The 25,808-nt window shown below is 43.0% G+C and overlaps 1 protein-coding gene across 3 annotated transcripts in view; it reads left to right on the forward strand.

Moving 5' to 3' along the window:
- The first annotated feature begins 304 nt into the window (after nucleotides 1–304).
- Nucleotides 305–25,808, forward strand: part of paip2b (poly(A) binding protein interacting protein 2B) — a 104,092-nt gene continuing 78,588 nt past the window's right edge. For 2 of the 3 annotated variants that reach the window (XM_070861068.1, XM_070861088.1), the window contains exon 1: nucleotides 432–510. The gene's annotated coding sequence lies outside the window, so the exon portion shown is untranslated. Of the gene's footprint in view, nucleotides 362–431; nucleotides 511–25,808 lie in introns of those variants that run through there. The other variant, XM_070861083.1, reaches the window with a different exon arrangement.

Raw genomic sequence — 25,808 nt, forward strand, 5'->3', positions numbered from 1 at the left:
ATCACCTGGAGCCGGCGTCGGTTTGTGATGGACGTGCGGTGCAACCAATGGTGCTGACGTGAGCGAAATTGTCATCCAATCAGAAGAGGAAGGGCGGAGTGTCAGCATCGATAATTTTTTTCCCCCAGCAGCTCGAGCTGAAGCGTCGGTTTGTGATGGACGTGCGACGCAGCCAATCGTCATGAGAGCAGACGGGATTTCTGATCCAATCAACGCTAGGAAGGAAGGACGGAAAGGGGGTGGGACGATGATATTTTTTCGCTCGCTGAGCAGCAGCTCGAGCTGGTGTCCGTTTGGTGATGGACGTGCGGCGCAGCCAATCGCTGTGAGCGGAGTGGAATTGTTATCCAATCAGCGTCAGGCAAGTGGGGGTGGGTAGGCGGGATGATAATTTTTTTTCCTCTCTCTGAGCAGCAGCTCGAGCTGGAGTCGTTTTTGTGTGCGCGCGCAGGTCGTACCGCTGGAGAGCGAGAGCGAGAGATAAAGGGTTTTAAACGTGGTTGACGTGAGGTAAATTTTTATCGCTGGTTTATTTATATTGTGTGTGTGTGAGAGAGACAAAAAGGCGGGAGGTTGTAACATGTTTTTATTGCCTTCTCTTCTCCCCCCCCACCCCCCTAGTGAAGTAAAAAGGGGATTGAGTCTTTTTTTTGTTGTTGAAGAGAGTCCTTTCTCTCTCTCTCTCCCCACCACCATCACCAACCCACCGCCCTGGGCCCGGCCTCCTCCACTCCCCTCCCCAGGGGGGATTGCCGGGGGGGGGGGGGAAGTTGTGGCTCCGCCGTGTCCTACCCCCCCCCCTCCCCCCATCCGCCTCCTCCCTCAGTCACCATGTGTGTGTGTGTGTAAGTGTGGGGGGGAGGGAGGTTTGCAAGGCTGCACACAACGACATGTGGCTGTAAATAATGCTCAGTTTTTATAGATCAAGTTTTTTATATATGTATATAAATATAAAGAGAGAGATCTTTTGTTATTGTTGTTGGCTCTTGTAACATCTGGAGAGAGCAGTTTTATGTGTGGTTTTTATTTATATATTATCTCTAGATCTGTTCTCTCTATATCTGTCTATATATATATGTATATGTATACGTGTGTGTGTATTATCTCGTGATATCTTCTCTATCCATTCTCTCTATATTCTCATAAAATTCTATATTAATATATAAATCTATAAATATATATATCAATATTTTCTAATTCTCATTCTATTATATATATCATTTTATCTATAAATATTTTATATATATAATGCTCTAATATATGTATTTTCTTATTCAAATATATATATTTATATTATGCAAGCTAGCAGGTCTGTGGCATTGTTAGAGGATTGGTTGTTTTGTGACAGTCCTGGCTGGTGTGAAAAGTGTGACAACTTACAGGAAGTGGATGCTCTACACACAGACTTATTATTGATCGATTATAGTGTGTTTGTGCATCTGTAGATCCTGTTTAGTTGCTGGCTGTGGGCTTACTGCCTATTAATATGCTTAAATAACAACATCCTTTTTTTGGAGACCGTGTCCCGTCTTTATACTGAGGATGCCCTCTGTCGTGTCATGTGTAGCTCTGCCGTCGTGCTAATTTGGATATATTAACAGAGCTAGCAGCTCAAAATCGGGCATTCGTGTGGGCATCAGCAGAATTATACACCATCATGACCTGTAACCTCATGGCCCGGCATATATATCTCCCCTCCATCACCATCAAGCCAGAGGACCAACCCTGGTTGACTGAAGAGCATGGAAGAACATGAAGGAAGCAGCACCAGACGTTCCTAAATATGAGCAGCCAACCTGGTAAAGCTACAACACTGGACATCGTGCCTGCTAAACAGTGGAAGCAGCATGTCAAAGACAGGGCTGCACGATCCCACAACCAATAGATCAGTAAAAAGTACTTGGATATGCACCTGAAGTGCCGTAACCTGCAGGGTTACGGACCTGTAGCTGGAAAGTGCGATTAGGCTGGATAGCCTCTTGTCGGCCGGCGTGGACACGATGGGCCGAAATGGCCTCCTTCCGTGCTGTAAACTTCTACGATTCTATGATAAGGTTGAAGCTCTACAACCCTCACGTCCAGTCTTGAATGGTGGTGGACAATTGAACAACTAACAGGAGAAGGAGGAGGCTCCATGAACGTCCCCATCCTAAGTGATGGCGGAATCCAACACATGATTACAAAAGACAAGGCTGAAGAGTTTGCAACCATCCTCAGCCAGAAAAGCCAAGTGGATGACCCTTCCCCGTCCTCGTGATGGTCACCACCATCGCAGATACCAATCTTCACATAATTCGATTCATTCCACATCAAGGAGCGACTGAGTACATTGGACACAGCAAAGGCCAAGCACTTCGGTAACACCCTGGCTGCAATGCAGAAGACTTGTGTTTCAGAACCAGCTGTGCCTCCAGCCAACCTGGGAATTGACCAGGTATGCCCTGCCCCCATCTAAGTTGTTCCATTGCAGCTACAACACTGGTTTCTACCTGGCAATATGGGAAGTAGCTCAGTTATGTCCTGTTCACAAGCAACAGGACAAATCCACACATTCCTATCGGCTTAGTCACCACTGTAGTGATGGAGTCTTCAATTGTGCTATCAAGTGGCACTTACTCACCTATAACCTGTTTACTGATGCTCAGTTTGGATTCTGCCAAGACCACTCTGCTCCAGACCTCATTACATCCATAGTCCATACCTAAACAAGCTGAATATTTTAAATGAGGTGAAAGTGACTGCCCTTGACATCAAGGCAGCTCTTGTCCATGTGTGGCACCAAGGAGCCCTAGTAAAATTGAAATCAGTGGGGACCTCTCCAGTGGCTGGAGTCATCTCTAGAACCGAAGAAGATATTTATGGTTGTTGGAGTCCAATCATCTCAGAAGCAGGGCACTGCTGTAGGAGTTCCTCAGGGTAGTGTCCTATCTTCAGATGATATGACGATGGGAAGGTCACTGATAAAAGGTCAGAGGTCGGGCTGTTTGCTGCTGATTACATGGTGTTCATCGACATTCACAATTCCTCAGTCACAGCAAGACCTGAACAACATACGTGATTGGGCTGATAAATGGCAAATAAAAGTTGTGCAACACAAGTGCTAGGCAATAACCATCTCCAATAAAAGGGAGGTTAACCACCTCACCATGATTTTCAAGGGCATTATGATCTCCAAATGCTCCCATCAACATCCTGACCAAAAACTCAGCTAGACCAGCCACAGGTCAGAGGCTGGGTATTCTGTAACGAGTGGCTCACCTCCTGTTTCTCCAAAACTTCTCCAGGACAAAGCAGCTGCTTGACTGACATCTCATCCACCAGCCTAAACATTAGCTCCTCTTCTACCGGTGCACCGTGGTTGCAGTGTATACTATCTAAAGGATGCACTGCAGCAACTTGTCTAAATTTCTTCACCCCTGCCCAAACCCAAGACTTCGACTACCTGGAAGGATAAGGGCAGCAGGTTCATGGAAAAGCCTCACTTCTAAGTTCCCCTCCCAAGTAGTACACAATTCTAACGACATATACCCCTGTTCCTTCATTGTCATTGGGTCAAATTCCTGGTATCCCCTACCCAACAACACTATAGGAGAACCTTCACTATATGGACTACAGCGGTTCAAGAAGGCGGCCCATCACCACCACCTCGGGGTAATTGGGGATGGGTAATAAATGCTGGCTTTTCAGCAATTCCCACATCTCAAGAATGAATATATAAAGTTCAGGATCATTTTCTGGTTTTGTTAAAGAATAGTAATCTGGTGCTTGTGGTACTGATCTAGCAACCCTGAAGTCGTGAGTTCAAACCACATCATGGGAAATACATACATCTGGTAATTTGCTCCAAAATGATGACACAAACTGCTTTATTGTTGTAAAGCCTCAACTGCTTCATTGATGTCCTTCAAGGAAGGGAAACTGCCCGCCTACCTAGTCTGGCTCCAATCCCACACTAAAATTGGCATCAAATGCAAATTGTCTAGCACAAAATAACATCACCATTGGGACTGCAGCATATCAAGAAGACTCGCTGCCAACACCACCACCTCAGGGCAACTGGAGGCAGCCATAGCAGCATCACCCACATTCCCATTTTGAACTATAGGCAAGACTTTTATTAATATTAATTGGTAGCTGTATGTGTATCATTGTTTGTGTCTGTCTGTCCTGTGTAAGTCGTGCATTTGCTGGCCATTCTTGCTGTTAACGTTGGAGATGCAGTGATTTGGGTGTCCAGGTTCACACATCACTAAATGTTAGTGCAGAGGTACAAAAATAATCAAAATGGCTAATTGAATGTTGGCCTTTATCTCAACTGGATTGGAATACAAAGGGGAGGAAGTTCTAATTCAGTAATACAGAACCTTGGTCAGATCTCATCGAGAGCATTGCATTCAGTTTTGGGCACTGCACCTCAGGAAGGATACATTGACCTTGGAGGGAGAACAGTGCGATTCACCAGAGTGTTACCCGGGCTTAAAGGGTTAAATTATAAGGACAGATGGCAGAAACTTTTTTTTATTCCCTTGAGTTCAGAAAGTTGAGGGGTGATCTAATTGAGGTGTTTAAAACAATAAAAAGAAATTGATAGAGTAGATATAGAGATGCTCTTTTCTCTGCGGAGGTAATTCAGAGCAATTGTGCACAACCTTAATATTAGAGCTAGGACATTCAGGAGGGAAATCGGGAAGCGCTTTTGAAATTTGGAACTCTTTCCCCCAAGAGGCAGTAGATGCTGTATCAATTGAAATTTTTATAACTAAATTCGATAGATTTTTGTTGGGTAAGAGTATCAAGGGTTCGGACCAAATGGAGTTGAGATACAGATCAGCCATGATCTAACTGAATGACAGAACAAGCTCGAAGGTCTGAATGGCCTCCTCCTGAATGTCCTAGCTCTAATATTAAGGTTGTGCACAATTGCTCTGAATTACCTCCGCAGAGAAAAGAGCATCTCTATATCTACTCTATCAATTTCTTTTTATTGTATATTAATATGCTTAGTGATAAGTCATCAAGGACCATGTGGTGATTATTGTTAAAGAACAATCGCTTTATTAACCAGCAGCCTATGAGCAAATCTGAATAGCCTTTGTCTAAGTTTCAGTTAGAGCTCTTCAGTACATCATACATCTTAACACTTTATAAATCCAATGTGTCTTCCAAGTGGTTAAGCTGGTTTTATATGATAATACTTCTGATTCACAACATGCAGCTGTCGCGAGCTGTCTTGGAAAGTAAACTTGCCAGAGTCGTGAAAGCCAGCCACAAAATGACGTGTTTTTTTTAAGTTGACTCTTCCCAGCAGCCTGCTTTGCTGCATCCTGCAAGCTTCTGCAGGTTGGTAGGGGCTGTATGGAGCCTGTCGGTCAAGAGCTAGAATCTCTAATGCCCCACTAAACACCATACAAAAACAATTTATTGGTTCCAGGCCTGGATAAACCGACGTATACCTGATGGTACATGATTAACAACAACTGACGCATTTATATAGCGTCTTTAACATCGTGAAATGTTCCAGCTGCTTCACAGGAGCGTGATCAGACAAAATTTGACACTGAGCCACATAAGGAGATATTATGATAAGCTTGGTTAAAGAGCCTCTTAAAGGGGAAGAGAGAGGTGGATGTTTAGTGAGAAAATTCCTGAGCATTTGTGGACTGTTCCTAATGACTTGGTTATGCTTTACTTGTCATTCTTGAACATGAGTCTTGACAGGGTATTCAGGCAAAGTTACTGGGTCTCATTGTGATTTTCTTTCTGTTTTTTTCATAGTTCTTTCCCTCTCAACCTTTCTGTTCCTTTCTCGTCTGTGTATGCGCATATGTGTGTCTCTGTTGTGTGAGCACCTTCCCTATGTGCACGTGGCTCCTAATCTACGTATGTGGGCCACTCTACCTCTCATTCTGTGCCTCTTTCTCTGTTTTTCTCTCTCTTTTGAGGGTGTGTGTGTGTATGTGTGTGTCCTTCTGCAATCTCTCTGAATAAATGTATCCCTCCAACTCTGTGTGTATGTCTTTATATCTGTCTCTAATTTCTAGGTGTGTCTCTGTGTTGAGTGTCTGTTTCTCTGAATGAGTAACTCTGTCCTTTTTTTCTCTTGCTGTGTCTATGTGGGTGTGTCTCTATTTACCCATATGCAACCCACTCTGTTTTCTGTGTGTGTGTCTCATTCTCTGTCTCTCTGCATCTCTATCTCCGTGTATGCACTCCTCTCTGTCTCAGTCTCTGCGTGTGTGTCATTCTCTCAACGTACTGTCTCTTTTTCTAATATTTGTGTGCGTTGAGTTTTTCTCTTGTTTTCCCCTGCCCCATGTCTCGTGCTCTGCCTGTCTGTGTCTCGTTCTCTTTCACTGTCTCTGCCTGCCTCTCGTTTGCTTGCGTCTTCTGTCGCTCCTGCTCACTCTGTTGCTCTCACTCTCCCACTTGCATCATCTGCCTGTACCACCCCCCCCCCCTTTTTCTGTCACTTTCTCTTTCCCCTCCCTCATAAGCTTTGAATGATCTCTTGTTCTGTATTTGTTTACATTTTTATTAGAATTGCTAAAAAGTCATCTGCAAAAACACCAGTTTAGTTTGGATTTTTAACATTGTCCTTTGGAAAATAGGTTGTTGAGGGCTCTTGGAAATGTATCAGTATTTTTAAAGGAATCTCCTGCATAGAAAAGTTTGGGAAGCAACAGCTTTTATTGATGTCGCATTTTAATAATTTCATAAAACATCTTGATATGCTGAGCCAAAGAAAGAGAAAGCTTGGACAAGGATGTGGCTGGAGGGAATTCTAGAGAGTGGGACCACAGTGACTGAAGGTACTGCCCCAGTGGCAAGAGGAAGGTGCACAGGAGGCCAAATTCAGAGGGAGCGAGAGTTTAGGAGGGATTGTAAAACTGGAGGAGGTTCTAGCAGTAGGGAAGGGAACTGTAGTGTTGTTGTCTAGTTTTGCCTTGGGTATATTTTTTTGTGATTGTCTTTTTCATGTTTTATCTTGCGATTTGTCTCTTTCAGTGGTTTATTTTGAAATAATACAAGAAATACTTGTTTTGTTTTTATTTTAGTGTCCTACAAACTAATTTCAACTCATTTTTAACAATATAAAATTTGAATTATCCAGTAATTCAAATGAAAACATATTCATTCCCACTTTGTTATTTAAAGCCACCCCCAAATAAATCGAATTATCACATGATTGAAATTAAGAGTAGATGTATATACCTTTGTGTGTACATTCTACTCCTGTTAATTCAACTTGTTTTTCCTCAAAAACAATTTAGATGGAACATTTTAAATAAAATGAAGCAGGAGCTATTTTTGCATGATTTCAATTCGAATTAACCCATAGTTCTCATTGTAATTTAGAATTTTGAGTGGATTGTAGATTTATTTAGTTTTTAAAAAATTAATTCATTGGATGTGGGCATCGCTGGCAAGGTCAGGATTTATTGCCTATCCCTAATTGCCCTTGAGACGGTGGTGGTGAGCTGCCTTGAACCGCTGCAGTCCATGTGGTGAAGGTGATCCCACAGTGCTGTTAGGGAGGGAGTCCCAGGATTTTGACCCAGCGACGATGAAGGAACATCGATATGTTTCCAAGTCAGGATGGTGTGTGGCTTGAAGGGGAATGTGGAGGTAGTGGTGGTCCCATGCGCCTGCTGCCCTTGTCTTTCTAGGTAGAGGTCGCGGGTTTGGGAGGTGCTGTCGAAGAAGCCTTGGCGAGTTGCTGCAGTGCATCTTGTAGATGGTACACACTGCAGCCACGGTGCGAGGGAGTGAATGTTTAAGGTGGTGGATGGAGTGCCATCACCACCTTCGTAAAATGATTTGTACTTCATTTTACTTTTTTCAATGTAATATGGATATGTAGGGGCAGATTTTCATGTTCCTCCCCTGGGAGTATTGGATGTTTGGACACAGTGAATGCAGGAATATCGGACAGGATGCAGTGCACACCCATAAAAGAGCCTGCCTGATTTTCATCCATTTAAGTGAATGCTCAGAAAATCGAGTGAGGTCAGTTAGGGGCCAGCACTCGTCTGCACCCAGTGTGCTGTATTCGCTGAGCCCAGACAATCTACTACCCCCAGTTCTACAACCGGAAAATCTACTTTTTTTTTGTGTGGCTTATTTTATATTTTGTTTCCCGTTGTGCGTTTGATATTTATTTTTTGTTCCCTTTTAAGTTGTATACATTTTTTTGAAACTCCATCTAAATAGGTGGTTGTAGGGGTGGTCTTTATTGTTTAGCTTTGTAATGTACTTCATCAATTTATTTCAACAATATGTGTGCTTTATATCTCCTGTGCTGTTTTTCAAAATACATTTTCCCTCGAGATCCCACAGTGATGTTTCGGAATGCGCCAATAGGCAAACTTTTCTTAGTGTCTTTATGGCTTCCTTTTAAACTGTATTTTTTTAAAATTAAAATGCAAAGTGCTTGAGATCTCCGAAGATGTTTTGGTTCACCATGTTGTGGGAGAGTGTGACTTTGTGGAAATTGTTTAGTTGGTCAGTCCAACTGGGAGTCTGATTCCTTGCCAAACTTATTATTGTCACCACATTTATTTGTATATTTCTATGAATACTGAGAAGGAAAGAAAATTATCAATCAATATGCTTCAATGTTAGTATTCTTGGTTCATAGTCACAGATTGTTGCTAGCACTCGAGGCAGACCTGTTACTCCACCTCAGTGTTACACAGTCTAAAACACTCCTCTGATTTAGCATGGTTAAAATCCTGTAATTGTATTGCTGAACACTTTTACGTTTCATGTGCAAATGGGCAAGCCTGTAATTTCCTGCATTTTTGTACCATCTGGCGAAAATCAAATACACGGTCTAAAAATCACGGAATTTTGGGCATAAGTGCAATATGCCTAAATTTCCTCGATCTTTTATGATCGTCTATCAATCCCTCTGCCCGAATGCCCATAAAAATGGCCCTGTTCCCAAGTTTACAGAGCCTTGTACTCGAGTTTCCGACAAATTTGCATACTCAGTCTTCAAATTACAACCAGATTTTCAGGTGCAGCTGTATAGTCATTTTTCTGTTGTTTCATTGCAGTTTTTCATCACTGAGACCTGCACTGTATTTTCTGTTTCTTTGAATGAATTTTTATGGTATCTGTATGTCACATTAAAAATGTAAAAATTTCTCGAATTGCAGGTTCTGAAGCATGCCACACCCAATATGCAGAAATTCACTGCATTGCAACTTTAATTTTCATACTTGAAGATTATATGATTTACACTGATTTATGTCCATTTTATGTTCAGGTGTATTGTAATGAGATTCGTAGGATGTTTGAGCATAACTATCGTAATTCTATGTAACTTGACATAGGCGGAATGGTGCATTTTTGGGCCTAACTTCCAGATTGTGCCCACAGAGGAAATTCCAGGCCAAGGTGATGAAAATGTTCATACTATTACACTTTACTGAAGTCTTCATGCCAAGCATGTGTACATCCTTTAATTTTTTATACCTCTAGAATGAAATACAGTGACACAGATCTCTTTTGTGAAAGATTTTATTTCCATAATGGGCCTAAATTCTCTGGAGTTTAGATGAATGAGAGGTGATCTCATTGAAACATACAAAATTCTGAGGGGGATTGACAGGGTAGATGCTGAGAGGTTGTTTCCCCTGGCTGTAGTGTCTAGAACCAGGGGGCATAGTCTCAGGATAAGGGTTGACCATTTAAGACTGAGATGAGGAATTTCTTCACTCGGAGGGTTGTGAATCTTTGGAATTCTCTGCCCCAGATGGCTGTGAATGCTGAGTATCTAAGTATATTCAAGGCTGAGATCGATAGATTTTTGGAGTCTAGGGGAATCAAGGGATATGGAGATCGGGCGGGAAAGTGGAGTTGAGGTCGATGATCAGCCATGATCTTATTGAATGGCGGAGCAGGCTTGAGGGACCATATTGCCGATTCCTGCTCTTATTCCTTATGTTATGTTCGAGAATCTCTTCAGATCAACAGAAAGCCTTTGTCTGCATACCTGCACTGTTTCTTTCATTTGCATTCAGTAACTGTTGACCCATCTTTCACCGAGTTAAAATCAGTTAACAGTGTATTCCACTGGTACTTACAATTCAGCTTTTTTTAATGACTATGGCACAGAAGGAGGCCATTCGGCCTGTCGAGCCCATGCCGGCTCTCTGCAGGAGCACTTCAGCTAGTCCCACTTCCCTGCCCTTTACCTGTAGCCCAGCAATTTTTTTTCATTCAGGTACTTATACACTTTCTTTTTGAAAGCCACAATTGAATCTGTCTCCACCACCGTTTCATAGTGAATTCCAGATGCTAACCACTAGCTGTGTTTTTTAAAAAAAAACATTCCTCCTGTTGCCTTTGGTTCTTCTGCCAATCACCTTAAATCTGTGTCCTCTGGCTCTTGATCCTTCTGCCAATGGGAACAGTTTCTCTCTATCTACTCTGTCTAGACCCCTCATCATTTAGAACACCTCTGTCAAATCTCTATTCTAAGGAGAACAACTCCAGCTTCTCCAGTCTATCCACATAACAGAAGACCCTCATCCCCGTAACCATTCTTATAAATCTTTTCTGCCTTCACATCCTTCCTAAAGACCGGTGCCCAGAATTTTACACAATACTACAGTTGAGGCCAAACCATTGTTTTATGCAGGTTCATCATAACTTCCTTGCTTTTGTACTCTATGCCTCTATTTATGAAGCACAGGATGCCGTATGCTTTTTTTTAAAACTTCAACCGGCTCTGCCACCTTCTAAAACTGTGCAATCGGGATTTGTGCACATGTACCTCCAGGCCACCTGTGGTCTTCAGCAAATCTGAATTTTGAAAGCTAGAAAAAACCATTAGACTCATCTTTTCATACTTCTGCTCTATGTTCGTCTGTGCCTCGATTCGTGGCCCATCCTGCTCTGGAATGTTGATGACTGTTCTGCCTTGCTCTCCAGCAAGTGGGTGCGATGATGTACAAGGACTGTGTAGCATTCACGGAGCAAGTGATCAGGTTCTATTAATCCCGATTGCACAGTTTTAGAATATTGAGAGTGAACTCCCAAGCACAGCACCTCTTTGGATTGTGGCCTTTGACAATGATCTGAAGGCTATTTCATCCAATTGTTCACTCATCCGGTTGTCTCCTTACCTCAGATAAGTATTCAAAAAAAGGAATGGACATTCATTCAACAGTTAAGTTGTACTTGGTGGACATCAAAGCTGGAGTCCATTCCATGTGTTAATCACTTTTTGTGTGAAGAACAGCTTTCTGATATTGGTTCTAAATTTACCTTTAAGTGGTTTGAGCCTGTGGTCCCTTGTGCCTCGCTTACAGTTGTGTTTATATTACTTTTTACCGAATTTTTTTTTTACTTGTTCCATACTATTTCACACTATGAACCATGATCAGATCACCACATCTGGGAGTCCTCCTTTCAGAGCTGAAATGTCCACGTGTCTGCAGTCTTCCCTCCTAATGGAGACCTCCTAAGACCAAGGATCAGCCTTGCGGCTCTTTCTGCATGGTTTCTAATGCTTGAATGTCTCCCTTGTGGCTTGGTGACTGTAATTGAACACATTAGCTAAGGCATGCTCTGCCCAGAGTATGATACAGTTTGATCATGATTTCCTTTGACTTGCACTTGTACTAATTTGGCCTATTCCAACGCACTCCTGGCAGGCCTCCCACATTCTATCCTAAGTTAAACTATGATCCAAAACTCAGATGCCTGTGTCCTAATTCGCACCAAGTCCCGCTTGTCCATCACCCTATGCTTGCTGACCTACATTGGTTTCTGGTTAAACAGCGCCTCGATTTCATAATTCTCATCCTTGTTTTCAAATCTTTCCATGACCTCGCCCCTCCCTATCTCTGTAATCTCCTCCAGCCCCACAATCCCCCGAGATGTCTGAGCTCCTCTAATTCTGCCCTCTTGAGCATCCCTGATTATAATCGCTCAACCATTAGTTGCCATGCCTTCTGTTGCTTCCGCCCCAAACTTTGGAGCTCCCTACCTATACCTCTGCCTCTCCACCTCTCTTTCCTCCATCAAGATGCTCCTTAAAACATTCCTCTTTGATCAAGCCTTTGGTCACCTTTGTTAATTTCTACTTGTGCGGCTCGGTGTCAAATTTTTCATAATACTCCTGTGAAGTGCCTTGGGATGTTTCACTACGTTAAAGGTGCTATATAATTGCAAGTCGTTGTATGTAGTTCAAATTTTTATTGGCTTTATTGATGCTGCTCAGCATTGGTTGGACATGTTGAGTATTGCTGCCAATACCCTGTGTTGATGGGTTAAATGGTCTTTGTCACTACGTTAAAGGCGCTATATAAATACAGGTTGTCTTTATGTACCCACTTGTGACTCGATAGGACTTTTTGATATTTACATGTATTTATATGGGTGGCAATCATACTAACAATTATACATAATCTTGGTCCACAGTTCAGTGCAGTGAGAAGGTCGTGGATTTTTTGCTGCCTTTTGGATATGACAGTAAACCATGTCTGTACAGGTGGGAGCACTTTTTTTGAAGAAGAGCAGGGGATTTACCCAGTGTCCTGGCCAACAGCCATCATTCAACCAATATCACCAAAACAGCTGTTTGTATGATCTTGCCATGCACAAATTGACTGCTCTATTTGCCTGAAAAACAGCAATGACGACACTTCAGAAGTAATTCACAAGAACATAATAGGAGCAGGAGTAGACTATACGACCCCTCGAGCCTGCTCCGCCATTTAATACGATCGTGGTAGATCCAATCATGGAATCAGCTCCACTTCCCTGCCCGTTCCCCATAACCCTTTATTCCCTTATTAGTTAAACTGTCTATCGCTGTCTTAAATCCATTCAATGTTCCAGCTTCCACAGCACTCTGAGGTAGCGAGTTCCACAGATTTACAACCCTCTGAGAGAAGAAATTCCTCCTCATCTCAGTTGTAAATGGTCGGCCCCTTATTCTAAGATTATACCCCCCTAGTTCTAGTCTCCCCTATCAGTGGAAATATCCTCTCTGCATCCACCTTATCAAGCCCCCTCATAATCCTATACGTTTCGATAAGATCACCTCTCATTCTTCTGAATTCCAATGAGTAGAGGCCCAACCTACTCAACCTTTCCTCATAATTCATTGGCTGTGAAGCACTTTGGATGTTGTGAGAACGTGAATAAGTTCTTATTTGATCTCAGGTACAAGTTTTCATTAAAATTGCAAATTGTGGATTTCTTTAAATTCTTTTCTTACAATTTATAAGCCTTTAGCATTCAAGGTTGATCTGCCTAATCATAGAAATTTACAACACGAAAGGAGGCCATTTTGGCCCATCGTGTCCGCGTCGGCCGACCAAGAGCTATCCAGCCTCATCCCACTTTCCAGCTCTTGGTCCGTAGCCCTGTAGGTTACGGCACTCAAAGTGCACATCCAAGTACTTTTTAAATGTGGTGAGGGTTTCTGCCTGTACTACCCTTTCGGGATGTGAGTTTCAGAACCCCACCACCTGGCAGATGGAGTATAATGAGGGAAAATGTGAGGTTATCCACTTTGGCAGAAAAAAATAGAAAAGCAAATTACTATTTTAAAATGGAGACAAATTGTCAAGTGCTGTAGTACAGAGGGACCTGGGGGTCCTTGCCCGTGAAACACAGTTAGTATGCAGGTACAGCAAGCAATCAGGAAGGTAAGGGGGAGAGAGTATAAAAGTAGAGAAGTCCTGCTCCAACTGTACAGGGTATTGGTGAGGCCACACCTAGAGTAATGCATTCAGTTTTGGTCTCCGTATTTAAGGAAGGATATACTTGCATGGGAGGCAGTTTAGAGAAGGTTCACTCGGTTGATTCCGGAGATGAGGGGGTTGTTTTATGAAGATAGATTTAGTTGGCTAGGCCTGTACTCATTGGCGTTCAGAAGGATGAGAGGTGATCTAATCGAAACATAAGATAATGAGGGATCTCGACAAGGTGGATGCAGAGAGGATATTTCCACTTAGAGAGCTTTGGAGGCTGGGTCATTGAATATATTTAAGGCGGAGATAGATAGATTTTTGAGCGATAAGGGAATAAAGGGTTATGGGGCGTGGGCAGGGAAGTGGAGCTGAGTCCATGATCAGATCGACCATGATCTTATTAAATGGCGGAGCAGGCTCGAGGGGCTAAGTGGCTTACTGCTCCTATTTCTTATGTTTTTCAGTCTAATGTGCATTCCCTTGCTTTGTTGGCCCTCCCCAAATGCATTACCTCACTTATTCGGATTGAATTCCATTTGCCACTATTTTGCCCAGTCCATTGATATCTTCCTGCAGTCCGCAGCTTTCTTCTTCATTATCAACCACACAGCCTATTTTAGTGTCATCTGCAAACTTCTTAAGCATTCCCCCAACATTTAGGTCCAAACCATTGATATATACCATAAAAAGCAAGGGACCCAGCACTGAGCCCTGCGGAACCCCACTGGATACAGCCTTCCAGTCACAAAAGCAGACATCGAACATTACACTTTGCTTCCTGCCTCCGAGCCAATTTTGGATTCAACTTGCCACTTTGCCCTGGATTCCATGGGCTATTACTTGCGTGACCAGTCTGCCATGTGGGATCTTATCAAAAGCTTTGCTAAAATCAATATACACAACATCGTACGCAGTGCCCTCATCGACCCTCCTGGTTATTTTCTCGCAAAATTCAATCAAGTTAGTCAGACATGACCTTCCCTTGACAAATCCATGCTGACTGTCCATGATTGATCCATGTCTTTCCAAATGAAGATTTATCCTGTCCCTCAGGACTTTTTCAAATAATTTTCCCACCACCAAAGTTCGGCTGAGTGGCCTGTAATTACTCGGTCGATCTCTTTCTCCCTTGTTGAACAAGGTACATCATTAGCAGTCCTTTGGCACCGCACCTGTAGCCAGAGGGGATTGGAAAATGATGGTCAGAGCCTCTGCTATTTCCTCTTTTGTTTCACTTAACAGCATGGGATACAATTCATCCGGGTCTGGGAATTTATCTGCTTTCAAAGATGCTAAGCCCCTTAATATTTCCCCTCACTATATTTATCTCGTCTAATATTTCACACTCCTCCCTCATTGTAAAGTCTGCATCGCCCCTCTTTTTTCTGAAAACGGATGCAAGGTATTCATTAAGAATCCTACCCACGTCCTCTTCCTCCACACACAGATTTCCTTTATAAGAACATAAGAAATAGTAACAGGAGTAGGCCATTCGGCGCCTCAAGCCTACTTCGCCATTCAATAAGATCATGGTTGATCTGATAATGGACTCAGCTCCACTTCCTTGCCCCCGTAACCCCTTATCCCCTTCTCGTTTAAGAAACTGTCAATTTCTGTCTTAAATTTATTCAATGTCCCAGCTTCCACAGCTCTCTGAGGCAGTGAATTCCACAGATTTATAACCCTCAGAGAAGAAATTTCTCCTCATAAATGGGCGGTCCCTTATTCTAAGATCGTGCCCTCTAGCTCTAGTCTCCCTCATCAGTGGAAACATCCTCTCTGCATCCACCTTGTCAAGCCCCCTCATAATTTTGTACGTTTCGATAAGATCACCTCTCATTCTTCTAAATTCCAATGAGTATAGGCCCAACCTACTCGACCTATCCTCATAAGTCAACCCCCTCATCCCCGGAATCAACCTAATGAACATTCTCTGAACTGCCTCCAAAGCATGTACATCCTTTCGTAAATATGGAAACCAATATGGTCTCTAATAGGCCCCACTCTTTCTCTAGTTATCCTCTTGCTCTTAATGAATTTATAAAACATCTTTGGGTTTTCCCTGATTTTAATTGCCAACATTCTTTCATGCTCTCTCTTTGCTTTCCTGTTATCATTTTTAATTGCACCCCTGCACTTCTTATACTCCTAGAGTTTCTGCAGTGTTGAGTTCCCGGTATCTGTCATAATCTTCCCTTTTTTTCTTTCTCTTACCCTGTAATTACTGTATCTTGGTTTATCTAACTTTCTCTCCTACACTCTTAACTTTGTTTTGCCATACACTATTGGCCTTCGCCCTTGAACTGGATTTAAGTCTGAGCTGGTCTCGGTGGTACAACTCCTGCCTCTGAGTCAGAAAGTCATGTTCAATCATGATTTCAGCACATGAACTAGGCTGACATTTCAGTGCTTTGTTGAGGGATTGCTGCATTGTTGGAGCTGCCATGTCTTGAATGAGACATTAAATTAAGACCCTGTCTGCCTGGTCAGCTGGACGTAAAGGATCCCATGATGCTATTCAAAGAAGAGCAGGGGAGTTCTCCCGGTGTCCTGATTAAAATTTAGCCTTCAACCAATATCACAAACAGATTATTTGGTCATTTACCTCATTACTGTTTATGGGACCCTGCTGTACACACATTGGCAGTTGGGCTTGCGTACAAAACAAGTGATTCCACTGAAAAAGTTATTGGTTCAATAATCCAGAGGCCTGGAATAATAATAGAGATCATGAGTTTAAATGCAACCCCAAAGCACTTTGAGAATTTGAATTCAGTTTAAAAGTTGCTATCCATAAAAGTGACCAGGAAGCTGTCAGATTATCGTAAAAATCTAACTGGTTCCTTAATGTCCTTTACGAAGGAAAACAGCCATCCTTACACAGTCTGGCATCTGGCCTATATGTGACTCCAGTCCCACACCAACATGGTTGAGTTAACTGCCCTCAAGTTCCTGAGCAAGTCACCTTAAGGCAACTAGTGATGAGCAATATATCCTGGTCTTGCCAGCGACGCCCACATCCTGAGAGAGAATGTTTGAAAAAGTAATTTAATTGCTCGACATACCATTGTGAAAGGTGCTTTATAAATGCAATTTCCCATCCCACTCTTCTCTCCCCTGTCCTTACCTCACTTCCTTCCCATTAATTAAAGCCTTTGTTTGAAAAGACAACTGTGATATAACAACCGGATGTTACAAAGCAAGTGCTGAATAAAGTGGAACTTCTCTCCGAGCTCCTCGTGCCATCTCCGAGCCCAGCTTGTTCATGCTACCCAACTCTACTCTCTCTTGACTTCATTCCCACTAAACTACTGACCACCCAACTTCCCTTCCTCACCCCCATGCTAACTGATATGTCGCATAGTTTCTTCTTCTCAGGTACTGTCCTCCACTTTCAAAACTGCTGTCATTACACTCCTCCTCAAAAATCCACGCTTGACCACTCTGTCCTTTCAAAATGTCACCTCCTCGCCAACCTCCCTTTCCTCTCAAGTCCTTGAGCATGTTGCTGCCTCTGAAATCATTTCCTATCTTTCCTACAGTTCCCTGATTGAATCTATCCAATCTCTCCAATTTGATCCAGGTTTTGGTCACATTCTATTATTTTGTTCTTTGGCTTGGCATCCACTTATTTATAGTTATACCTCTGGGAAGCACTCTTTTTTTTTTTAAATGTTGGAGGCGTTGTATAAATTCAAGTTGTTGAGTTGGCATGGATTCTGAGGATGTCGAGATGCGTCTGCAGTTTGTGTTGGTCAAGCCGCAGACTGTTTATAAAATCTGTGGTCTCTTGAACGTATGAGTTCACAGAGCAGCTGGTTAGTATCATGGTGCGCAATGTGTGCCAGTATTCCACTTCTTGTTTTTAATGACTTAAAAAACATTCTGTCTGAACCTGTTAATTCCTTTTAATTCGTATGAAGTACAGATATCTTGTAATCCTTTTTGTTGCACACTGTTGGCATTTCTGGAAATGTACTGTTTGGACTAAATACTTCACATTTACCTGCTCAATTTTAAATCAATTTTATAGTGTTAGTTTATAGCCTGAGCCACAGTCTGATGAATTATATTTTTCCATCATCTGGAGTCGAGGAGACCCATGACGTATTCCAATAAGTGAGAGTGAAGTAGCAAGGGTTCTCTGTAACCCCTGGTTCACACTATACTTGCCTAGATATTTGGCAGGTATCTGGTTGTTGGGAACATGAAGTTGCTGAACCCAAGGATATCCAGTATTAAAAACCCTAAACCAGGTGCTGCTAGGTGAGGGCCAATAATGTAGTACAGGTTGAACCTCCCTTATCCAGAACTCCTTATCTAGGACCACCCCTCGTCCAGAACCATTCCCGGCCACCAGGTTGCGCATGCGCAGAACTCCGACATGAACAAATTGAAGTCCTTTCTCCCTGCCGACTCCCGCAATCGTTTGCCTGACCCCGCGATCCATCGCCCCCCCCCCCCCCCCCCCCCCAATGATCTCTCTGCCACACTCCCAGCCCCAAGCCAGTCAGCCCCGATATCCCCTTGCTCAGTACCTGTACCATCCAATTTAACGTGACCACCCCTCGTCCAGAAAAATCCCTTATCCAGAACAGGCCAGGCCCCAAGGGTTCCGGATAAGGGAGGTTCAACCTGTAGTTAACAATCTCTTGATCGGCCACTCCAGTCTGTCTTGGCACTAAGCATAGTTGAAAAGCAGTATGATTTCTGGTTGCAGGGAATTTGCTTTGGGTTGTGACTTTGTGGTACTTTTTTGTCAGCTTTGGTGGCCTTGATAAAGCCACTAGAACAGTGCTGATACTGTGTTCCTTTGTGCTGGTATTTATCTCCAAAACTGCAAAACATTGGTTCCTTTTGTGCTGTTTCTATTCTATGAGCCTGGTGAGCATCCATCACTGAGCAGGAATCATAATTCTGAGTAAGAAAACCATCGTGTAGAGTGATTGACAAATTTATTGTAGAAAGGTGGAGTCCCAGAAGAAAAGAATTAGTTGATATTTGTTCATTCTTGCCTGCCTCTTGGTGTGCAATCCCAAACAAAGCTAGTTCTGAAAATAAAACAAAACTGGTGGATCAGTTGATATTTTGGTGAAAGAGAATTACATGTAAAGTTGGACCCTTGATGACGTAACCTATTGTTCTCTTTCAGATACTGACTGATCTGTCTTGTATCCAGTATTATCTGAATTATTTTAATTTGTTTTGCATGATGCTGAGAGTTTTTGTAGGATTTTAAAGCCCTTGGCCATCTTTCCGCCTCCTCCCCAATTCATAAGATAAAAAGCGAAATAAAACTTGCTGTCTGTTGTCAGGGGAGAAGAAAGCGAGTCCATCTGAGCATAGGTAGTGAGTGATCGCCCCATACACTGCATGAATACCAAATCTTCACACTGAGGACGCCCTCCATCATGTCATGTCTGGATGCCCAAGTTTGAGCTGCAAGAACTGTTCTTAATCTATCCCACTTGGCCCGGTGGTAGTGCCAAATGACATGATGGAGGGAGTCCTCAGTGTGAAGATTTGATCTTCACGCAGTGGGTGGGGCAGTCACTTCCTATGCTCCATCATCATCATCGGCAGATGTGTCTTTAACAGATAGATTGTTGAGAACGAGGCCAAATAGGTTATTCCCCTCCCCACGTTTGTTCTCGTCACCTGCCGCAAGCCTAGTCTGGCAGCTATGCCCTACAGGGTTTGGCCATCTGTCGGCTACGGACGGAGCGGAATACAGACCAGAAGTAGCAGCACTCAACTTGTTGATGTCCAACTGTACACTGCAGTGCATCATCATCATAGGCAGTCCCTTGGAATCGAGGAAGACTTGCTTCCACTCCTGAAGTGAGTTCTTTGGTGGCTGAACAGTCCAATACGAGAGCCACAAACTCTGTCACGGGTGAGACAGATAGTCGCTGAGGGAAAGGGTGGGTGGGACTGGTTTGCCGCATACTCCTTCCACTGCCTGCGCTTGTTTTCTGCATGCTCTCGGCGTTGCGACTCGAGTTGCTCAGTGCCCTCCCGGATGCACTTCCTCCACTTAGGGCGGTCTTGGACCAGGGACTCCCAGATGTCAGGGATGTTTCACTGCAGTGCGGTGCAACACCGGAACCCTCAAGTTGACAACCAACGCCCTGGCTGCCTCCATTTGCGGCAATGCCGCAACCCTCCGGGAAATCCAGCGAATCATGGGAAACAAACATCTTCCCACCCAACAGGATCTTAGCAACATCCCTCACCACCGCCTGAAGTCGCGCAAGCCCTTTTGGATCCATGACAATGCGACTTCAACCCTAATGATGCTTGAAAAACAAGAAATCATAAACAAACACCTCATGAAAGCCCCGATGTGGAAGACCCCTGGCTTCGATCTTTCACGAAGCTTATGGGTAACCCTAAACTCATTTGCACAAACCATGGCAGAAGCGGATACTTGATGCACAAATGGCGAATTTAAAACTCTCCAGTGTAGGACTGTAGTCACCCAGAACAGACCATAGAGCATAGAACAACTCAATGCCCGATTCACACACATGGAGTCATCACAGCAATACACGCCACTGCTCCTGACGACGTAATTATCTGATTTAACGACCTAAATGTAAAATTATAGTAGTTTCTCTACTTCTACATCAGCCATACGAAGTGGTAATAGTAGGGGTGGTACTGCTGAGGCACACTTGGTGATGGACATTCTGTTCCCTTGCTACACTCGGTGCTTTCTCTATCATGGACGAGTACTGATTCATCGGCTGCGGGAGGGTGGTGGGTGATCAGGAGGTTTCCTTGCCTATGTTTGCCCTGAAGCCATGAGACTTCATGAAGTTCAGAGAAGTTGTTGAGGACTCTGAGGCCCACTCCCCTTTCGACCGCATACCACTAACTTTTGATGGGTCTGTACTGCCGATGGAACAGAACCAGCTATTGTGATGGAGCAGTCTGGGATCTCAGAATTATGTCCAGGCCGATATTTATATCTCAACCAACACCACTAAAACAGATTATCTTGTCATTATCTCATTGCTGTTTATGGGACATTGCTGTGTGAAAATTGTCTGCCATGTTTTTTGACATTTTCGATAGTGACTACATTTCAAACGTACTTCGTTGGCTCTAAAGGTTGTGATAGACGCTATATAAATACAACTTTTTAAATCCAACTGTCTGTTTAGACAGGCCAATCCCTTAAAAATTTTGTGGTTTCCATGTAAACCCAAAATAAAAAGGCCAAAAAGTACAAATTAAGGAAACTATTTTAAAAAAAATTATTCATTCTCGTCATATGGGCGTCACTGGATGGATTTCTTGTCCATCCCTAGTTGCCCTGAGAAGGTGGTGGTGGGCCACCTTCTTGAACTGCTGCAGACCAGTTTCATACAACTGAGTGTGATCCCATTGGGTGTTTGACGCTCCAACATCTTCCTCATCTCTTACTGACTCCAGTTTTTTGTTTACATTTCCAGATCTAATAAAGAAAAACTGATGTGGGATTTGAACATTGCTTTTTCTGGATTATTAGTCCAGGTCTCTAGATTGCTAGTCCAATAACACAACTATTACGCTCCCGTACCTGTTGCTTTGCTATTCAATTGCATAATTAAAAAAAAAACTTCAGCTCTCCATCAGTGTATTGTGTAAAATATTAATATTGAAGTCTTCAGACATTTCTCTCCTCAAAGAGCAAAGATTTTTGGGAACGGGGTTGGGGGGGGGGAAAGCTGTGTAACCATAGGAACAAGAGTTGTGACAGTGATGTCACAATAGTAGCAGTGAAGTATTTGGCTCTGTTGGTAAATGGAAAAACAGGACAGGAGCCCCATATCTAAATCTTTATGAAGCTTGGCTGTAAGGAGATGCCTTTCAACAGTAGGCCAATGTTTCACTTGTTGCACGGTAGATAATACTCAAAATTATACGTTACCAGTGCTCAAATTGATTCACTTCTCTTCCTCTGCCCCCCCAAAAAAGTATTTTTAAATATCAGCTGTAGTTTTTGGAAGCTGTGATTTAAAAAAAAAAAAATTATTATTTGTTCATGAGATGTGGGTGACATTGGTCTTTCTCCTTGAACTGTTGCAATCCTCATGTTGAGTTTGCTCCCATGATGGATAGAGAATTTCAAAATTTTAATTCCGTGATGGCGAAGGAATGGCGATTATATGTCCAAGTTAGGGTGTTTACTTGGAGGGGAAGTTGGAGATGACTTGGAGGGGAAGTTGGAGGTGGTGCCATGATTTTTCTGCTCTTGGCCTGCTTGGTGGTAGAGGTCGCAGGGCTGGGACATGCCAGTGCGGTAAACTTACTGAGCTGCTGTAATGCATCCTCTGGATATTACGTACTGCAGCCATATTTGGTTGGGAGGAAGTGTTGAATCCAGTGGCAGGAGCGTTGATCCAGCAGATTACTTTGTCCTGGATAGGGTTGAGCTTTGAGTGTTGCTGCAGCTGTACCCATCCAGGCAAGTGGTGAGTATTCCATCCCACTCCCGACCTGGCTTTTGTAGATGGTGGCACATACTTGAGCGGTCCCAGGAGGTGAGCCTGAGTCCCCCACCTCTGCACTGCTCTTGTAACCACAGTTTTAATATGGCAGTTAAATTAAGCTTCTGATTATTGGTGGTCCCGGTGTTGATGATGGAATACTCTGCAATGGTGGTGGTGTTGAAAGTCAGGGTTGGTAGATGGGATTTTCTTGTTGAAAATGGTGATTATCAGGCACTTGTCAGCCCAAGCTTGGATTATTTGTTATTGGCTGGCATGGGCTGTTTCTTATTTGAGGATTTGTGAATGGAACTGAATACTGGAATCATCAGCGAGCAGTCCCACTTCTGACTTTATGTTGCAGAGAAGTGCATCGATGAAACAGCTAAAGATAGTTGGGCTGATTTTGTCCTAAGCAGCTTCTATGGAGATATATGTGGGAGCAATGATGGGCCTCCGACAAGCATGGCCACCTTTCTGTTTCCGATATAATTTCAGGCACTGGAAGATCGTCCTTGTGACTTCCACTAACTTCAGTTTTGATAGACTTCCTTGGTGCCATACTCGTTTGTGTTGTGCATTTGTGTTGCTGTCAATTGCATTGATGAGTTCTTCTGCTATTCAACTTGTGTCCCTATCTGTATCCAGGCTGTGGTAAAGTTTAGAACCAAGTCTGGTGACCCTTAACTGTATTATTGAGCAGGTTTTTGTGACACTTGGATCTGTCGTTGGCTCCTTCCATCACTTTTCTGATTATTCGGAGAAGGCTGATGGGACTGGGTTAAAAATTTCCTTTTTTTGTGCGTGGTTAGGACGTGCATGTGCAATTTTCCGCATTACCATGTAGATGTCAATATCATAGCGACACTGGAACAGCTTAGCCAGTGGCATAGCTAGTTCTCAAATGAATGTGGTAGGACTAAAGAGGTTTGTTGTGATCTGTTGCTTCTGGAACTGCTTAGGTTAGTCTAGAGCATTTTTCTTTCAGTTATTACTATGAAAGTAGCCCTATGCTGTAGCTTCAGCTAGGTTAGTACCTCATTCTAAGGTATGTTTGATGCAGCTGGCACACCCATCTACACTCCCCACTGAACCAGGGTTGGTCTCCTGGCTTAATGGTCATTATGGAGTGACCAAAGTAGTGGACAGGGGAATGTCTGTGGATGTTATTTATTTACATGGACTTCCAGAAGGCATTTGATAGTCCCTCAAGAGCTAAAATTGTAGCTCATGAAATTGAAGGCAAATTATTGACCTGATTAGAAAATTGGCTGAGCGGCTGGAGCCAGAAAGTAGGGATAATGGGCAGTACGCTAATTGGCAGGATGCGACTAATGGTGTCCCACAGGCATCGGTGTTGGGGCCTCAGCTATTCACCATATTTACAGACGATGGGATGGAGAGCCACATATCCAAGTTTGCCGATGACACCAAGATAGGCGGCATTGTAAGCAGTGTAGATAGAAGCATAAAATTACAGAGATACTAATAGATTAAGTGAATGTGTAAAACTGTGGCAAATGGATTTCAGTATAGGCAAGAGTGGTGTCAATCCACTTTGGACCGAAAAAGGATAGAAGAATACTTTCTAAATGGTGAAAAGTTAAAAGTAGTGGTGGTCCAAAGAGACTTAGGACTCCATGTACATGTATCGTTAAAATGTCATGGACAGGTACAGAAAATAATCAAAAAGGCTAATGGAATTCTGTCCTTTATATCTAGAGGACTATAAAAGAACATAAGAACATAAGAATTAGGAACAGGAGTGGGCCATCAAGCCCCTCGAGCCTGCTCTGCCATTCAACAAGATCATGGCTGATCTGGCCGTGAACTCAGCTCCACTTACCCACCCGCTCCCCGTAACCCTTAATTCCCTTATTGGTTAAAAATCTATCTATCTGTGACTTGAATACATTCAATGAGCTAGCCTCAACTGCTTCCTTGGGCAGAGAATTCCACAGATTCACAACCCTCTGGGAGAAGAAATTCCTTCTCAACTCGGTTTTAAATTGGCTCCCCCGTATTTTGAGGCTGTGCCCCCTAGTTCTAGTCTCCCCGACCAGTGGAAACAACCTCTCTGCCTCTATCTTGTCTATCCCTTTCATTATTTTAAATGTTTCTATAAGATCACCCCTCATCCTTCTGAACTCCAACGAGTAAAGACCCAGTCTACTCAATCTATCATCATAAGGTAACCCCGTCATCTCTGGAATCAGCCTAGTGAATCATCTCTCTAACCCCTCCAAAGCTCGTATATCCTTCCTTAAGTAAGGTGACCAAAACTGCACGCAGTACTCCAGGTGCGGCCTCACCAATACCCTGTACAGTTGCAGCAGGACCTCCCTGCTTTTGTACTCCATCCCTCTCGCAATGAAGGCCAACATTTCATTCGCCTTTCTGATTACCTGCTGCACCTGCAAACTAACTTTGTTAATTTGTTTTAATTGCCGGTGCTTTTAGTGTCCCCCTCCCCTTTTATAGGGGGCACTTGGAGAAAAAATATGTTTTTTGTGCCCAAAAAAACCCCCCCAAAAAATACCACAAAAATTTTTTTTAAAAAGGGCATTGTAAATGTTGGTGTTTCCCCCAGATCGGGGGGCACGGTTTAATGTTTTTTGTTTACTCCTAAGAGTTTCATGCACAAGGACCCCCAGGCATGTTGTAATTACACCCCATTCAAATAATATTCCCTTTTACTGTTTTTTATTTTCCCCCAAGGTGGATGACCTCACACTTTCCAGCTGCCAAACCTTAGCCCATTCGCTTAACCTATCTAAATCTCTTTGCAGCCTCTCTGTCCTCTACACAACCCGCTTTCCCACTAATCTTTGTGTCATCTGCAAATTTTGTTACACTACACTCTGTCCCCTCTTCCAGGTCATCTATATATATTGTAAACAGTTGTGGTCCCAGCACCGATCCCTGTGGCACACCACTAACCACCGATTTCCAACCCGAAAAGGACCCATTTATCACGACTCTCTGCTTTCTGTTAGCCAGTCAATTCTCTATCCATGCTAATATATTTCCTCTGACTCCGCGTACCTTTATCTTCTGCAGTAACCTTTTGTGTGGCACCTTATCGAATGCCTTTTGGAAATCTAAATACACCACATCCATCGGTACACCTCTATCCACCATGCTCGTTATATCCTCAAATAATTCCAGTAAATTAGTTAAACATGATTTCCCCTTCATGAATCCATGTTGCGTCTGCTTGATTGCACTATTCCTATCTAGATGTCCCGCTATTTTTTCCTTAATAGTTTCAAGCATTTTCCCCACTACAGATGTTAAACTAACCGGCACCTGCCTTTTGTCTACCCCCTTTTTTAAAGCAAAATAATTGTTTAAGGTCTCAGCCATTTCCACATTTCCCATTATTAAATCCCCCTTCTCATCTTCTAAGGGACCAACATTTACTTTAGTCACTCTTTTCCGTTTTATATATCTGTAAAAGCTTTTACTATCTGTTTTTATGTTTTGCGCAAGTTTACTTTCATAATCTATCTTTCCTTTCTTTATTGCTTTCTTAGTCATTCTTTGCTGTCGTTTAAAATTTTCCCAATCTTCTAGTTTCCCACTAACCTTATACGCATTGGTTTTTAATTTGATA

Source organism: Pristiophorus japonicus, chromosome 2, assembly GCF_044704955.1.
Source record: "Pristiophorus japonicus isolate sPriJap1 chromosome 2, sPriJap1.hap1, whole genome shotgun sequence".
NCBI classification, from domain to species: domain Eukaryota; kingdom Metazoa; phylum Chordata; class Chondrichthyes; family Pristiophoridae; genus Pristiophorus; species Pristiophorus japonicus.